General features: G+C 42.4%; 4 non-coding genes across 4 annotated transcripts; all 4 read right to left on the bottom strand.

Moving 5' to 3' along the window:
- Nucleotides 1–40: 40 nt before the first annotated feature.
- On the bottom strand, nucleotides 41–253 carry LOC146858685 (small nucleolar RNA U3). The gene has a single exon (XR_014980263.1). It is a non-coding gene; the product is annotated as a small nucleolar RNA U3 (small nucleolar RNA).
- A 3,732-nt stretch (nucleotides 254–3,985) lies between these two features.
- Nucleotides 3,986–4,201, bottom strand: LOC146858684 (small nucleolar RNA U3). Its single transcript, XR_014980619.1, has one exon. It is a non-coding gene; the product is annotated as a small nucleolar RNA U3 (small nucleolar RNA).
- Nucleotides 4,202–7,361: 3,160 nt separating this feature from the next.
- Nucleotides 7,362–7,577, bottom strand: LOC146858683 (small nucleolar RNA U3). Its single transcript, XR_014980528.1, has one exon. It is a non-coding gene; the product is annotated as a small nucleolar RNA U3 (small nucleolar RNA).
- A 3,161-nt stretch (nucleotides 7,578–10,738) lies between these two features.
- Nucleotides 10,739–10,951, bottom strand: LOC146858682 (small nucleolar RNA U3). Its single transcript, XR_014980262.1, has one exon. It is a non-coding gene; the product is annotated as a small nucleolar RNA U3 (small nucleolar RNA).
- Nucleotides 10,952–18,877: the final 7,926 nt, after the last annotated feature.

Below are 18,877 nucleotides of genomic sequence, written 5' to 3'. Positions count from 1 at the left end.
AGAAACTGATAGACTTTCTTACACCCAAAAATAAAAGCTAACCACTCAGTTTGTGTTCTCTTTCTCCAATCCTCCTGAAAGGAACAGGAACGATCATCAATAGCAAACAGCAGCTACAGGAATGCAACACTGTTCACTCACTTCACGCCCAAAAGAGAAAACTACAATTCTTCCTCGTGGTTAGCGAAGACCAGACACTTTCAAACACATTTCCTCAGTTAAAAACTATAGAAATCCCCGGCGGTGTCGGCCTGGAAAGAACACATGGATTGGTGCATGTTCCGAGAAAAGGTGGTGTATGTGGCGAGGGGTAAGCCTGGGACATGGGTGAAAGTATGGGGCCCCTGGAACGCCTACCGCGGGGGTATCTGCGCGCCACCACTGCTGCCTGCTGCCTCACCAGCCCCGTCCCCTTAGCTGACTCCTTTCCCCAGCCACGGGCACAGGGTTCCCCCAGTCCTCGATCCGTTCCCCTTCCCCTCTTTAGACTCCTGTGGATGGCTGGGGTCCCCCATTTGGGGAGCACGTGCTGTTACTTTCGATTGCGGGTTGCCTTGCGGGTGTGGTTTTTCGTGTTGGTTGTATAAAATGAAACCGTATTGTGGGGTCAGAGTGATGTGGCCCACGACGTTGATACCTCCTGATTTTGCTTCTCTGCAACGCCAAGTGTTTTTGAATGTATGTCATATGCTCCTGTCATTCTAGCGGCCGGCCGGAAGGTTGTAGGCCCATACTTGTATATTCTTGAGATTGCAATAAACGGTTTCAAACAAAAAAAAAAACAAAAAAAAAAACTATAGAAATGATCCCATAAAGTATAGTCTTAACAAAATTCTTTATAGCTCACACAGACAGAAAGGGTGGAAACCCTTCCTACTTACAGTAAGACAAGGTTCGGCATCATCAACGGAAATAAAAACATATAAATATAAACATATTTTTTACTCCACAAGATAATATTCCACAGATGCACACGCATACGCCTTTATTTACATTAAAGCCTACTCAATAGATCCTGGTGAGACACTGCTTTATAAATTTGCATATTTTAAATCAGCAACCAATCAAATTCAGCCTGCCTGTTCCTGACCCAACGCTGTACCACAGGGAGAGTTGGAAAATTCTTCAAAAAACTGCAGGTTCCACAAGATCATACAGATGATTTTTAATCCGAATAGTTGGTCCAGATTAGCATCTGTCAAACAGCCAAAAGAGTGACACTGATCACTAGCGAGAAGGGACCTGCTAAGGTTGCAAGCGTGGAAACAAACGTTGTAGCATTCAAGCTACCTTTAAATTTTGAACAGTTGCACCACAGATCAAATGTACGGCAACATCTTTTATTAGTTTCCCCAAACAAACTAAGGAGCATATCAGCAACAACCGGCGATAATTATCGCTAAGCGCACTTAGCGCTAGGATAATTATCGCCGGCTAGCGTGGATTATTATCGCTGAGATAACGTGCTATTAGCAACGCTTATCTCAAAAACGATAAAAATCCTAACGCTAACTGCCTAACGTGAGATTATCGCTGGAAACCCAGCGATAATGTCACGAAGTGTGGCGTTAGCTTGCTGATAGGGACTCACAAACTTAGCCATGATATCCACCTTACATAGGATACCATGGCTAAGTCAGTCCTGAAGCAGGCATAAGGAAAGTAGCAATAACAGGGGTTATCGCTACTTTTCCTGCCGCTATGCTTCATAGCGTGGGCCTTGATGATAGGAGAAATGTCGCTTAGCGACATTTCTCCTGTCATGTCAGGTCAGGTACGCCCACTTTGCATCTCATTAGAGATGCAAAGCTGGGCGTTAGGAATCCCGACGCTAATGCAAGGTTTCACGCGTTAGCGTGACCTTGCTAATTAGGCGATCATTTTTTATCACCAGCTTGATGATATGCCCCTAACTGTTCCCCAGTTCACATGTAAGACTCTAAGCAGACGATGAACTTCGACGGGGGTCCAGACTTAGTGAAAAACCTCTTGCAGCACATACGGGAGATAACGGAACCTATCACTTTCAGAAGAGCCCTGAATGCCTGGCTATCTAAGAAAGCGTTCACATGAACAACTTGTACTACCACCCAGCTTGAATTCATGCAGCTTTTCAAAGCTAAAAGACCTTTAGGTGTCTCAGCACTACAGAAGTATCCAAAATATAGTTTATGTTTTGTGTACAGAAGACTTTTTACACTGGGAAGTGAATACTTGCCAGAAACGTTTTGTATCTAATATTTATTAGAACAGGAATTGAACTTTTCAGTATATAGTTCCGTTTTACAGCATATCCTCAAATGAAGAAAGGAACGGCCATCAACAGTAGACAGTTGTTTCAAAAATTAAACTCTGCCTGTGCCCTTCGTTTTTAGATCAGAACTTATCTGCAACACCTTTGGGCCACTTACAAATACTATTTCAATCTTGATTCTACATAACATATCAAGACAAAGAGTTTTATAACTCTATGCCAAGCTGTCCAAGGGTTACAGGAAGATATCACAAGAGCATTTTTTCTGCCACCTGGCTAAGCTCTCAGCAGATCAGTGATAGATAATTAAAACCTGACGCTGCAATCTATGCAGCTAACTAAAGTTTAATTCAGCATGATAGACTAAAGTTGAAGGCACTGGACAAACACAAGAAAGGGGACCAGGAAAATCGCCTCTTGGGGCAGGCTAAAAGGCTATCACAATATGGTCTCAACTTTGTAATTTTTACGTAAAAACAGACCATGGCTGGAAAAGCAGTCGGGCGATGCCCCAGACTCTTACAAAGCCAAGAAGAGGCAAAGACTCTGGGTATTCACCTGGCCTGTCACCAAACTGTAAACTTCTACAATTTACGGCCTGGCGCCAGCCCACCTACCTCGTTTCATAGGTGTCGCAGCATAGTGGATATCCAAAATGGTGGCATTTGGGGTTCTAACCATTACAGCTATAGAACTTTCAAGGCACAGGGCTTATTTTACTATTTACAACCAGCTGATATTCCGATTCTCTACATGAGGCTCTCAATCTTCCAGTGTTCTAAAATACCATAGGACAACGCTACAGGGGGCTACAATGGTCATTAAATACCATCTGTTTGAGTTATAGACTCAAGTTAAAGCTGAGCTTCTATATCGAGGGGATAGAACATTTAATCAATGTGATACCCGAGGCAGAAAGTCTATACTGATATCACAACATTGCAGTCAATGAAGTAAGAATACTCTAACTTGAACCAGGAGAACCAAAAAAATGGCACTTGCTGGAGCAGGTGGCTCGTTCTGACCATTATTCGATCGTTGCAACTCCTCTGTCCCCAATGGATCTTGCAAAATTCCAAAGTTCGAATGCATCAAGCCCTTGATGTACTAAGGGTTGCACAGGAGCTTGTTGGGAGCTGCAAGATTTTGTGCTGAGCACGCAAGCTTTTATAATGAAAAGTAAACAGACGCAGTCCCTTACTTCTGCTTTGCACCGCACGAATTCCTGTGAAAACTTTAACAAATACCAAAGGAGTAATTTTTCATCCTTAGCAGTCTAAGATCCACCGCAGCCTTGTAAGTTGTAAGAAGCCAGGGTGTTACGCTTCCTCTTACTCTAAACGGCCTAACTAGCATTAGCAGGTTTCTTTAAACAGTCTATTCGAAAGAGTGATAAATCGTTTGAGTAGCAGTAGTTGCCTTGCAGAAGTCTAGGCTCTACAAATGGCTCATACGCACAATCCATTTAAAATGTACTCTTTACTATCCATGTTCGAAAAACAAAGCTTTTTTTATAAATAACATACCAAATTATCAACTGATGGTGAGAGGTGCCTTTCAAAGAGAACCTCTTGCAAAAACCACAAGTCCAAGAAAGCTCAACAGCTTCTAATAAGTATTCATATACTCAACAGTTAATTTACAAGAAACCAAAGAAATCAAAACAGAAATGACAAACTAAACAAGAAATTAGAAACTGATAGACTTTCTAACACCCAAAAATAAAAGCTAACCACTCAGTTTGTGTTCTCTTTCTCCAATCCTCCTGAAAGGAACAGGAACGATCATCAATAGCAAACAGCAGCTACATGAATGCAACACTGTTCACTCACTTCACGCCCAAAAGAGAAAACTACAATTCTTCCTCGTGGTTAGCGAAAACCAGACACTTTCAAACACATTTCCTCAGTTAAAAACTATAGAAATGATCCCTGAAAGTATAGTCTTAACAAAATTCTTTATAGCTCACACAGACAGAAAGGGTGGAAACCCTTCCTACTTACAGTAAGACAAGGTTCGGCATCATCAACGGAAATAAAAACATATAAATATAAACATATGTTTTACTCCACAAGATAATATTCCACAGATGCACACGCATACGCCTTTATTTACATTAAAGCCTACTCAATAGATCCTGGTGAGACACTGCTTTATAAATTTGCATATTTTAAATCAGCAACCAATCAAATTCAGCCTGCCTGTTCCTGACCCAACGCTGTACCACAGGGAGAGTTGGAAAATTCTTCAAAAAACTGCAGGTTCCACAAGATCATACAGATGATTTTTAATCCGAATAGTTGGTCCAGATTAGCATCTGTCAAACAGCCAAAAGAGTGACACTGATCACAAGCGAGAAGGGACCTGCTAAGGTTGCAAGCGTGGAAACAAACGTTGTAGCATTAAAGCTACCTTTAAATTTTGAACAGTTGCACCACAGATCAAATGTACGGCAACATCTTTTATTAGTTTCCCCAAACAAACTAAGGAGCATATCAGCAACAACCGGCGATAATTATCGCTAAGCGCACTTAGCGCTAGGATAATTATCGCCGGCTAGCGTGGATTATTATCGCTGAGATAACGTGCTATTAGCAACGCTTATCTCAAAAACGATAAAAATCCTAACGCTAACTGCCTAACGTGAGATTATCGCTGGAAACCCAGCGATAATGTCACGAAGTGTGGCGTTAGCTTGCTGATAGGGACTCACAAACTTAGCCATGATATCCACCTTACGTAGGATACCATGGCTAAGTCAGTCCTGAAGCAGGCGTAAGGAAAGTAGCAATAACAGGGGTTATCGCTACTTTTCCTGCCGCTATGCTTCATAGCGTGGGCCTTGATGATAGGAGAAATGTCGCTTAGCGACATTTCTCCTGTCATGTCAGGTCAGGTACGCCCACTTTGCATCTCATTAGAGATGCAAAGCTGGGCGTTAGGAATCCCGACGCTAATGCAAGGTTTCACGCGTTAGCGTGACCTTGCTAATTAGGCGATCATTTTTTATCACCAGCTTGATGATATGCCCCTAACTGTTCCCCAGTTCACATGTAAGACTCTAAGCAGACGATGAACTTCGACGGGGGTCCAGACTTAGTGAAAAACCTCTTGCAGCACATACGGGAGATAACGGAACCTATCACTTTCAGAAGAGCCCTGAATGCCTGGCTATCTAAGAAAGCGTTCACATGAACAACTTGTACTACCACCCAGCTTGAATTCATGCAGCTTTTCAAAGCTAAAAGACCTTTAGGTGTCTCAGCACTACAGAAGTATCCAAAATATAGTTTATGTTTTGTGTACAGAAGACTTTTTACACTGGGAAGTGAATACTTGCCAGAAACGTTTTGTATCTAATATTTATTAGAACAGGAATTGAACTTTTCAGTATATAATTCCGTTTTACAGCATATCCTCAAATGAAGAAAGGAACGGCCATCAACAGTAGACAGTTGTTTCAAAAATTAAACTCTGCCTGTGCCCTTCCTTTTTAGATCAGAACTTATCTGCAACACCTTTGGGCCACTTACAAATACTATTTCAATCTTGATTCTACATAACATATCAAGACAAAGAGTTTTATAACTCTATGCCAAGCTGTCCAAGGGTTACAGGAAGATATCACAAGAGCATTTTTTCTGCCACCTGGCTAAGCTCTCAGCAGATCAGTGATAGATAATTAAAACCTGACGCTGCAATCTATGCAGCTAACTAAAGTTTAATTCAGCATGATAGACTAAAGTTGAAGGCACTGGACAAACACAAGAAAGGGGACCAGGAAAATCGCCTCTTGGGGCAGGCTAAAAGGCTATCACAATATGGTCTCAACTTTGTAATTTTTACGTAAAAACAGACCATGGCTGGAAAAGCAGTCGGGCGATGCCCCAGACTCTTACAAAGCCAAGAAGAGGCAAAGGCTCTGGGTATTCACCTGGCCTGTCACCAAACTGTAAACTTCTACAATTTACGGCCTGGCGCCAGCCCACCTACCTCGTTTCATAGGTGTCGCAGCATAGTGGATATCCAAAATGGTGGCATTTGGGGTTCTAACCATTACAGCTATAGAACTTTCAAGGCACAGGGCTTATTTTACTATTTACAACCAGCTGATATTACGATTCTCTACATGAGGCTCTCAATCTTCCAGTGTTCTAAAATACCATAGGTCAACGCTACAGGGGGCTACAATGGTCATTAAATACCCTCTGTTTGAGTTATAGACTCAAGTTAAAGCTGAGCTTCTATATCGAGGGGATAGAACATTTAATCAATGTGATACCCGAGGCAGAAAGTCTATACTGATATAACAACATTCCAGTCAATGAAGTAAGAATACTCTAACTTGAACCAGGAGAACCAAAAAAATGGCACTTGCAGGAGCAGGTGGCTCGTTCTGACCATTATTCGATCGTTGCAACTCCTCTGTCCCCAATGGATCTTGCAAAATTCCAAAGTTCGAATGCATCAAGCCCTTGATGTACTAAGGGTTGCACAGGGGCTTGTTGGGAGCTGCAAGATTTTGTGCTGAGCACGCAAGCTTTTATAATGAAAAGTAAACAGACGCAGTCCCTTACTTCTGCTTTGCACCGCACGAATTCCTGTGAAAACTTTAACAAATACCAAAGGAGTAGTTTTTCATCCTTAGCAGTCTAAGATCCACCGCAGCCTTGTAAGTTGTAAGAAGCCAGGGTGTTACGCTTCCTCTTACTCTAAACGGCCTAACTAGCATTAGCAGGTTTCTTTAAACAGTCTATTTGAAAGAGTGATAAATCTTTTGAGTAGCAGTAGTTGCCTTGCAGAAGTCTAGGCTCTACAAATAGCTCATACGCACAGTCCATTTAAAATGTACTCTTTACTATCCATGTTCGAAAAACAAAGCTTTTTTTATAAATAACATACCAAATTATCAACTGATGGTGAGAGGTGCCTTTCAAAGAGAACCTCTTGCAAAAACCACAAGTCCAAGAAAGCTCAACAGCTTCTAATAAGTATTCATATACTCAACAGTTAAGTTACAAGAAACCAAAGAAATCAAAAAAGAAATGACAAACTAAACAAGAAATTAGAAACTGATAGACTTTCTTACACCCAAAAATAAAAGCTAACCACTCAGTTTGTGTTCTCTTTCTCCAATCCTCCTGAAAGGAACAGGAACGATCATCAATAGCAAACAGCAGCTACAGGAATGCAACACTGTTCACTCACTTCACGCCCAAAAGAGAAAACTACAATTCTTCCTCGTGGTTAGCGAAGACCAGACACTTTCAAACACATTTCCTCAGTTAAAAACTATAGAAATGATCCCTGAAAGTATAGTCTTAACAAAATTCTTTATAGCTCACACAGACAGAAAGGGTGGAAACCCTTCCTACTTACAGTAAGACAAGGTTCGGCATCATCAACGGAAATAAAAACATATAAATATAAACATATTTTTTACTCCACAAGATAATATTCCACAGATGCACACGCATACGCCTTTATTTACATTAAAGCCTACTCAATAGATCCTGGTGAGACACTGCTTTATAAATTTGCATATTTTAAATTAGCAACCAATCAAATTCAGCCTGCCTGTTCCTGACCCAATGCTGTACCACAGGGAGAGTTGGAAAATTCTTCAAAAAACTGCAGGTTCCACAAGATCATACAGATGATTTTTAATCCGAATAGTTGGTCCAGATTAGCATCTGTCAAACAGCCAAAAGAGTGACACTGATCACTAGCGAGAAGGGACCTGCTAAGGTTGCAAGCGTGGAAACAAACGTTGTAGCATTCAAGCTACCTTTAAATTTTGAACAGTTGCACCACAGATCAAATGTACGGCAACATCTTTTATTAGTTTCCCCAAACAAACTAAGGGGCATATCAGCAACAACCGGCGATAATTATCGCTAAGCGCACTTAGCGCTAGGATAATTATCGCCGGCTAGCGTGGATTATTATCGCTGAGATAACGTGCTATTAGCAACGCTTATCTCAAAAACGATAAAAATCCTAACGCTAACTGCCTAACGTGAGATTATCGCTGGAAACCCAGCGATAATGTCACGAAGTGTGGCGTTAGCTTGCTGATAGGGACTCACAAACTTAGCCATGATATCCACCTTACATAGGATACCATGGCTAAGTCAGTCCTGAAGCAGGCGTAAGGAAAGTAGCAATAACAGGGGTTATCGCTACTTTTCCTGCCGCTATGCTTCATAGCGTGGGCCTTGATGATAGGAGAAATGTCGCTTAGCGACATTTCTCCTGTCATGTCAGGTCAGGTACGCCCACTTTGCATCTCATTAGAGATGCAAAGCTGGGCGTTAGGAATCCCGACGCTAATGCAAGGTTTCACGCGTTAGCGTGACCTTGCTAATTAGGCGATCATTTTTTTATCACCAGCTTGATGATATGCCCCTAACTGTTCCCCAGTTCACATGTAAGACTCTAAGCAGACGATGAACTTCGACGGGGGTCCAGACTTAGTGAAAAACCTCTTGCAGCACATACGGGAGATAACGGAACCTATCACTTTCAGAAGAGCCCTGAATGCCTGGCTATCTAAGAAAGCGTTCACATGAACAACTTGTACTACCACCCAGCTTGAATTCATGCAGCTTTTCAAAGCTAAAAGACCTTTAGGTGTCTCAGCACTACAGAAGTATCCAAAATATAGTTTATGTTTTGTGTACAGAAGACTTTTTACACTGGGAAGTGAATACTTGCCAGAAACGTTTTGTATCTAATATTTATTAGAACAGGAATTGAACTTTTCAGTATATAATTCCGTTTTACAGCATATCCTCAAATGAAGAAAGGAACGGCCATCAACAGTAGACAGTTGTTTCAAAAATTAAACTCTGCCTGTGCCCTTCCTTTTTAGATCAGAACTTATCTGCAACACCTTTGGGCCACTTACAAATACTATTTCAATCTTGGTTCTACATAACATATCAAGACAAAGAGTTTTATAACTCTATGCCAAGCTGTCCAAGGGTTACAGGAAGATATCACAAGAGCATTTTTTCTGCCACCTGGCTAAGCTCTCAGTAGATCAGTGATAGATAATTAAAACCTGACGCTGCAATCTATGCAGCTAACTAAAGTTTAATTCAGCATGATAGACTAAAGTTGAAGGCACTGGACAAACACAAGAAAGGGGACCAGGAAAATCGCCTCTTGGGGCAGGCTAAAAGGCTATCACAATATGGTCTCAACTTTGTAATTTTTACGTAAAAACAGACCATGGCTGGAAAAGCAGTCGGGCGATGCCCCAGACTCTTACAAAGCCAAGAAGAGGCAAAGGCTCTGGGTATTCACCTGGCCTGTCACCAAACTGTAAACTTCTACAATTTACGGCCTGGCGCCAGCCCACCTACCTCGTTTCATAGGTGTCGCAGCATAGTGGATATCCAAAATGGTGGCATTTGGGGTTCTAACCATTACAGCTATAGAACTTTCAAGGCACAGGGCTTATTTTACTATTTACAACCAGCTGATATTACGATTCTCTACATGAGGCTCTCAATCTTCCAGTGTTCTAAAATACCATAGGTCAACGCTACAGGGGGCTACAATGGTCATTAAATACCCTCTGTTTGAGTTATAGACTCAAGTTAAAGCTGAGCTTCTATATCGAGGGGATAGAACATTTAATCAATGTGATACCCGAGGCAGAAAGTCTATACTGATATCACAACATTCCAGTCAATGAAGTAAGAATACTCTAACTTGAACCAGGAGAACCAAAAAAATGGCACTTGCAGGAGCAGGTGGCTCGTTCTGACCATTATTCGATCGTTGCAACTCCTCTGTCCCCAATGGATCTTGCAAAATTCCAAAGTTCGAATGCATCAAGCCCTTGATGTACTAAGGGTTGCACAGGGGCTTGTTGGGAGCTGCAAGATTTTGTGCTGAGCACGCAAGCTTTTATAATGAAAAGTAAACAGACGCAGTCCCTTACTTCTGCTTTGCACCGCACGAATTCCTGTGAAAACTTTAACAAATACCAAAGGAGTAGTTTTTCATCCTTAGCAGTCTAAGATCCACCGCAGCCTTGTAAGTTGTAAGAAGCCAGGGTGTTACGCTTCCTCTTACTCTAAACGGCCTAACTAGCATTAGCAGGTTTCTTTAAACAGTCTATTTGAAAGAGTGATAAATCTTTTGAGTAGCAGTAGTTGCCTTGCAGAAGTCTAGGCTCTACAAATAGCTCATACGCACAGTCCATTTAAAATGTACTCTTTACTATCCATGTTCGAAAAACAAAGCTTTTTTTATAAATAACATACCAAATTATCAACTGATGGTGAGAGGTGCCTTTCAAAGAGAACCTCTTGCAAAAACCACAAGTCCAAGAAAGCTCAACAGCTTCTAATAAGTATTCATATACTCAACAGTTAAGTTACAAGAAACCAAAGAAATCAAAAAAGAAATGACAAACTAAACAAGAAATTAGAAACTGATAGACTTTCTTACACCCAAAAATAAAAGCTAACCACTCAGTTTGTGTTCTCTTTCTCCAATCCTCCTGAAAGGAACAGGAACGATCATCAATAGCAAACAGCAGCTACAGGAATGCAACACTGTTCACTCACTTCACGCCCAAAAGAGAAAACTACAATTCTTCCTCGTGGTTAGCGAAGACCAGACACTTTCAAACACATTTCCTCAGTTAAAAACTATAGAAATCCCCGGCGGTGTCGGCCTGGAAAGAACACATGGATTGGTGCATGTTCCGAGAAAAGGTGGTGTATGTGGCGAGGGGTAAGCCTGGGACATGGGTGAAAGTATGGGGCCCCTGGAACGCCTACCGCGGGGGTATCTGCGCGCCACCACTGCTGCCTGCTGCCTCACCAGCCCCGTCCCCTTAGCTGACTCCTTTCCCCAGCCCCGGGCACAGGGTTCCCCCAGTCCTCGATCCGTTCCCCTTCCCCTCTTTAGACTCCTGTGGATGGCTGGGGTCCCCCATTTGGGGAGCACGTGCTGTTACTTTCGATTGCGGGTTGCCTTGCGGGTGTGGTTTTTCGTGTTGGTTGTATAAAATGAAACCGTATTGTGGGGTCAGAGTGATGTGGCCCACGACGTTGATACCTCCTGATTTTGCTTCTCTGCAACGCCAAGTGTTTTTGAATGTATGTCATATGCTCCTGTCATTCTAGCGGCCAGCCGGAAGGTTGTAGGCCCATACTTGTATATTCTTGAGATTGCAATAAACGGTTTCAAACAAAAAAAAAACAAAAAAAAAAAAAAAAAAACTATAGAAATGATCCCATAAAGTATAGTCTTAACAAAATTCTTTATAGCTCACACAGACAGAAAGGGTGGAAACCCTTCCTACTTACAGTAAGACAAGGTTCGGCATCATCAACGGAAATAAAAACATATAAATATAAACATATTTTTTACTCCACAAGATAATATTCCACAGATGCACACGCTGTGGTAAATAAAAATTCCTTTACCGGGACTGAATTTGATACAGAAACATTATAAAATAGCTCAGTAAAATGAGAGGCAGAATCCGTGGTATTAGAGGTTCGGAATGGGCTTTATTCCAATAAACGATTATAATCGGATGCCTCAAGTTCCATCACCACGGGGGTTCAGGAAGTGAAGTACATACTTTATTGACAAAAAGTAACTTTTATAGTCCATACATTATAATGAAGTGAATACAGTAGGCGTAACAATTGATAAGGAAATTGACGTGTGGTCCGCGTAACCGAAAATGGGTGTAATAATGAGTAAAAAGGAACATAATTGGTTGTGATGTCATGTATAGGTGGATCTATAAGATAATACTTGGCATGGATGCGCGCGCAGCAGTATGACGTGTAATTGACGTGTAACTAGGGGGTGACGGGGATTTGACATTTAGCTCTATATGTGGAGACGAGAAGTCTGGGGGGTCAAGTCAACCTAATCCCAAATCATATCTAACATCCTATGTTTAAAGAACTATGTTATCCATAAAAGAAGGACTCTCGGACAGAATCTATTCTATACTGACTGTGCGTGCGTGTACAAGCGTCTAAGTGTCTACACTGAATGCGAGGGGGTAGGAATATTCCATGGTAACAGGGCTATGAATTACTTGCATGAGGACAGAGAAGATGGGCCTTTTTGCTTGGTAACTGGAGGAATGTTTACTTAAACTACTAGGCAGGAATGCATCGGCTGAGGGGGAAGCAGATAATTCGAAGGTGAAATACAGTTCTTGGCAGAGAATAGGCTGATGTCAGGCTTCGTGAGCCGCGCAGAGAATGAGACAAAGTTCATGGTCACAGATGCAGGCTCGGACTGGAGCTTTCAGAGGCAGAAGGCAAGAGGAGTTTTGATGACAGAATCAGGGCCTACTTGCCTGGACTGTAAAGTGGCATAAGTGAACCATATAAAGCCGGTGGCCTTTCATATTTAAGAATGGAATATCCGGCCTATTCATGGCGGATCTGGCAGAGGACATGTTGACGGTGGGCATACATGTATTTGCGTCTTCATAACTGGAACTGGAGGGAACATACATGTACTTGTGACATGCACATAGAACCGTTGGGGTCCAAGATAGGGGACATAACTGACCAGAAAAATCCACATTTCCACATTCCCTCCTTGTCCCCTCCTTGCCCTTCAAGAGAAATCAATCTTCATCAATCCATTGATCTGTTCATATAGCATCATTTGTTCTTCTTTCTTCTTCCGGAATCTTGAATGAAAATCTTGATGTGGAATACATGATGTGGCACACAGAGCACAAATCGCTGGTCCACATTGCAGACATAGACAGCAACTGAATAGTATGAGAAGGCCAATACCTAGGAAGGATAGAACTCTCCATCCCCAGGCTGATACCGCATTCCAAAACCAACTGGACCAAGTCCAAGTGCCTGGGTTCTGGTGTATCTGGCTTATAATCTTATGAAGGCGAGTGATGGCTTTATATACAGATGGCGAATTTTCTGGTATGAATACGCAACAGCTTGATCCGATGACCCTACAAGCTCCGCCCCTATCAGCCAGGATGACGTCAAGGACAAGACGATTTTGAAGCACAACAATCCGCATAGCAGACTGTTCTTCCGTTAAGTTGCCTAGGGCGGAAATAGTCTCATTCACTACTGCTTCAAGGGTTCTAGTTAATCTACGTATCAGCTTACTATTAGTAACAGTACCTATATAGGGAAAGATGCCTTTATTAAAATCTACATACTTATCCCATGCCGTCTCAGTGTAATCGACAATGGGGAGATCTCTCCGTTCTCTGTTGTGTACTAAATGAATATTTCTGTAATAATCAGGAGGAGCTAGGAAAACAGGTGGCAAAAGGAATGCAATGTAGCAGGTACCATCCCAATCTAGAGGTAGACGCATATATGCCGTCTGACCACATATAAAGTAGGAGTGGCGAGAAGCTCTGAATGAAGATTTTCCTTGATCACTGAATTCTACTATAGTAGTGCATTTACTATGGCCCATATGTATGGAACCAACCTTTCTTACACACAATTCACCTTTTGCTGGGAATACTGACATGGTGGGTAAGACTAGCTCAACTTCGGATACGACATTTAGAATCATGAGATTAGGTGTAAAATTACCTAATCCATACACTTCATTTTCTAGATCAGTTCCTGTTCTTTTGGGGCGACCCTCCTTGTCAGGGTAGCAGACTTTGAGTAAAACTAGGTTCAGGTTTCCCCATATCCAATGATCTTGGTAAACTGCTGTGTCTGAGTCTATGGAATTGATTAAACTGAACCATGCTCCACAGGAGCCATTATGTGTAAATGGATGTGGAAAGAAAGGCAGGACTCCTTCATAATTCTGATAGGGAGGGAGTCGGCCACACACCCAACAATTGGTGGCATTACTAGTCTGATGGGAATGATGTAACATACTAATGAAAGTGTTATTGCGCAGCGCAAGTCTATAGGACAATTCATGCGGGGGTAAGTCACTAAAAGAATGTTCTGCAATAACATTGTGAACATTTCTGGCAATAGGGTAATATATGTGCAACAATATACTGGTAATAATTATTAAAAGACTTAAGGAAAACAAAATTAATAAGGTCCCTATACAATGGCTACGCAGTGATTTACAATACGCCTGTCGTTTCATCATTTTTCGCGATTGTTCATGATTCAGGTCTAGAGGATACATGTCAGAGACAGATTCAACCGCTTCACCTAGGGGAGGACTTAAACAATCAAACCGTCTGACGTCCTAGGCCTTAACTTAACTTTGTAAAGTTCGCTTTCAGTTTTTTCCACCAAAGGAAGTTTTGAATCAGTCTGTGAGGGAGTGCAGGGCACAGTGTCTATATCCGAGGATGGTCCACGAAATTTCTTGATGTGGCTTGAATGAATCCAGCCCTTGCGGCCCTCGATCTTCACGGCTGTTCTTGTGGTCAACAGGACCAACTTGGGTGCTTTCCACCTGGGCTCCAGCTGAGTCTTTCGGTCGAAATTCCTCACAAAGACAAGATTACCCGGAACAACGTCATGGGGTTTCACCTCAGTGTTGTCGGGAAAAGCTGCAGCTACCTGTGAACGAGAAGATTGTAGTGCAGACATCAAGGAAGCCAAGTAATCTGTCAGCATATTACAGTCAATATCAGTTATTTTGCGTGGTACGGGCGTCCCCCACATATTTGGTGGTCTACCGAAGATCACCTCATACGGGGATAGCCCTGTTCGTGAATGTGCTACCATTCTCATGTAAAAGAGTGCAACTGGTAACGCTACTACCCAGTCGACACCTTTCTCTCTGCATATTTTGGACATTCTAATTTTCAGTATCTGGTTATGTCTTTCTACGAGACCTGCTGCCTCGGGGTGTCGGACACAGTGGAATTTCCACTGATATCCTAACAGAAGTGAAACGTGTTTCATTAATTCGGATGAGAACGGCTGGCCGTTATCTGAGTAAACAGCACGTGGTAAACCGTACCGTGGGAAGAATTCTCGAACCAACTGTTTGGCAGTAGTCGGGGCAGTGTAATCTGAAACCGGGTATGCCTCCGTCCAACGGGACAGAGCGCAAACAACTACGAGAACATATTTGAATCCTCTGCATCGTTCCATCTGGATATAATCCATCTGGAGTACTTCAAAAGGATGATTAGGAGTATGAAATCCACCCTGTTCTACGGGAACGCTTTTTCCTGGGTTGAACTGACAACAGATCATACAGGTACGAACCTTTTGTTTTGCTGCTGCTCGTAAATGTTTATTGAACCAAATGTGTTGAATGCTGTCTAGCATAGCTTTTTCTCCTAGATGTGCTGGACTATGTATAGTGTTAATTATAACTTGGACCATTGAATCAGGAAGGAACCATACAGACTTTTCCTTCATCATCCATCCTTGGTCCGTTTGGATCCCTCCTAATTCAGTCCATTTCTTTATTTCGTCTGGTGTAGCATGTGTCTGTATGTCAATTACGTCAAGAGTAGGATCTTTAACTGTCATACAACGTGTCGGTGTCGGGACTATTGTCTTTGTCATGTCGGGGGTTTGAGTTTGAGCAGTCTGTTTAGCTGTTCTGTCGGCTAGATCATTGCCTTGGGAAATGATATCAGTAACCTTCGTATGAGCCTTACATTTCATAATTGATATTTCAGTGGGTAGATGTATTGCATCTAATAATGCATGAATGAGGGGTCCGTGCTGAATGTGGGCACCGTGGGAAGTTAAATAACCTCTCTCTCGCCACAGCACGCCGAAGTCGTGTACAACTCCGAATGCATAACGTGAGTCAGTGTATATGTTGACTTTTTTATTCATGGCTTGAATACAGGCTTGTGTCAGAGCGATAAGTTCTGCGGCTTGAGCTGACAAAGTGTTTATGCGATTAGTTTCAATGACTTCAGTATCTGTTGTGACTGCGTAAGCGGCTACTAACTCTCCTGTACTTGTTCTCATGCATGAACCATCTACATACAAGGTCAGGTCTGGATCTGGCAATGGGACATCGGTTAAGTCTTGTCTGGGTTTTGTTGTTATTGTAATAACTTCAATACAGTCATGGGCTAGTGGGTCTGTTCCGATTACAGGTAGAAGTGTGGCAGGATTCAATGTGTTACAGCGTCTGATTTCTATATGTGGCTGAAACAATGTAAGTTCATATCCTGTAAGTCGCGCTATAGTCAAGTGTTGTGTTTGCGTTCTATTTACAAGAACCTCTACTGCGTGTGGTACTTGAACTGTCAATGGATGTCCTAACACTATGGCATCGCTTTGTCTGATTGCTAAAGCTGTCGCTGCTACTGATTTCAGGCACGCAGGCAAAGCCTGAGCTACGAGATCTAATGTACTAGAGAAATAGGCACATGGTTTGTGTGCTCCTGCTTGATCCTGTGTGAGTACTGACAAAGCAGTACCTTCGCGTTCTGTAACAAAGAGTGTAAACTGTTTTCTGTAACATGGCGTTGCTAAAACGGGTGCTTGACATAAAGCTTTCTTTAGGCTTTCAAAAGCCTGTGTGTGTTCCTGAGTCCAAGGGAGAACAGTCGATGTGGCTGCCTCCTGTGTGGTTAACTGAATGAGTGGTTTTGCTAGAAATGCATACTGAGGGATCCACTGCCTACAATATGAAGTGAGGCCTATGAAAGCCCGTACTTCCTTTTGTGTCTTGGGTATTGGCATGTTAGCTATTAACTGAATGCGGTCGGGTGTAAGCTGCCTTCCCTCCTTGGACAGCGAGTGTCCAAGATAAATAACTCGCTGGACACAGAATTGCAGCTTAGAAGGGGACACCTTGTGCCCCTTTTCGGCTAGAAATTGTAAAACTGTCAGTGATGCTTTCTCACATTCGGGTTCGCTTCTAGCGGTGATCAGCAGATCATCGACATATTGAAGCAGGGCAGTGTTAACTGGCATGTGTATACTGTCAAGTTCTCGTTTCAGTGCTTGGCTATAGATGCTGGGGCTTTCTGTAAATCCTTGAGGTGCGCGGGAGAATTTAAAGCTACGCCCATTCAAACTAAATCCGAACAAATATTGACTTTCCGGATCTATTGGGACGCTGAAAAAGGCATTCTTGAGATCAATTACAGTGAAGAATGTCGCTTCGGAATCAATAGCTGTCAATAATGACGAGATATCTGGAACCACAGGAAATTGTGGCACAATGCATTTGTTTAACTCGCGCAGATCAATAACCAATCGGTATACTGGCGGAGCTGTAGGATCTGTTCGTTTAAGAATCGGAATTATTGGTGAATTACATACATTGGAGTCTGTTTCTACAACTACTCCTTGGGCAATAAGCTCTTCAATGATTTGTAGTAAAGCCACTACAGCATCTGGTGGTAACTTGTATTGTCGCATTCGTGGTAGCACCACTCCTGCCTTTAGTGTGACTCGATATGGTGTAATACTCATGCAACCAACATCAGTAGGGCCTTGTGCCCATAGATGTGTAGGTAAAGTCTGCAGTCGGGGATCCATGTCTCTAGATACATAGTGACCTTTAAAATCACGTAAAAACAACCTTACTCCTTCCGGAGAACAACATATTATGGCTCCTAGAGCTTTCAACGTTTTTATTCCTAACAGATTTTCTGGGCATGATTTAGTAAGCAATAAATCTGTAGTTCGGGTCAAAGGTCCTATCGTAAGTGGCAGAGGTTGTGACACTTCATTAACAATAGGTTTTCCTGAAAAACCAAGGGAAATATTCTGTGAGCCTGAGAGGGGTGCCCCTGGAACTTCACTACGTTTTATGGTCGTTCGACTTGCCCCTGTATCGAGTAGAAATTTTCTATCTTGGCCTAATAATTCACTATGTACATAAGGTCCTTCTTGGTCTACTGGGATTTCAATAAGGGGTAAGTCAACTTCCCTCTCTAGGCTTGTTCATGCGTAACGCTGATACTCGGGATATTCATACTGTGCGGTCTGATACATTTGTCGTGTTGTTGTCTGTGTGGCAGCAGCAGGCAACGGTGGTGCAGCTGGCACAAACTGTATTGGCTGTTGTGCGGCTGGCATGGCCTGGGCATGCTGCGTAGCTCCTTGTTCATTCTGATCTTGTCTTAGTGGCCGTGATCTTTCTTGTGTTTTACCTATGGCGATATTATGTTTTAGCACTGGACAATCGTGTACGTAATGACCTGGCTTTTTACAATAATTGCATGTCCCTTTTACAGGTCCTGCTGAATCGGAATGTGTCATACCCTTTTTATGTCCTTCAGCTGGAACTGTCTGGGAAACTAGCATTTTCATTTTCGTGTCTTTCATGCGTCTGTGTTCATGTTCTTGTTCCTCTTTAATTCTATTGTGGTGGTACTGTAACATTTGTAACATTTGTGTTGGAGTGTTACCTTGCCAGGTACTCTCGAATTTTAATACTCTATTCTTTACTGGGGGCAGGGCATTTTCCACTAATTTTGTTACAAACAGATGCGGGTATGATTCGCTACTTGCTTTTATGCCACTATTTATACCAAAACATTTCTCGAATCGGGCATAGTAATCGCTAGTGTCTTCATCTTGTTTCTGTTTACAGGCTGAAATTGTACCCCAATCTTCCTTTTTCGTAGTTAATAAACGTGGCAGTACCTGTACTAGTAGACCTGGTAGTGCTTTAGTTTTGTCCCCAAGCCCCGAACCTGGACCTCGGGCCCTTTCT

Source organism: Triturus cristatus, chromosome 3_2 (genome assembly GCF_964204655.1).
Source record: "Triturus cristatus chromosome 3_2, aTriCri1.1, whole genome shotgun sequence".
Classification (NCBI taxonomy): domain Eukaryota; kingdom Metazoa; phylum Chordata; class Amphibia; order Caudata; family Salamandridae; genus Triturus; species Triturus cristatus.
The sequence above is the reverse complement of the archived record's forward strand: the minus strand, read 5'-3'. Positions and strand labels throughout refer to the sequence as shown.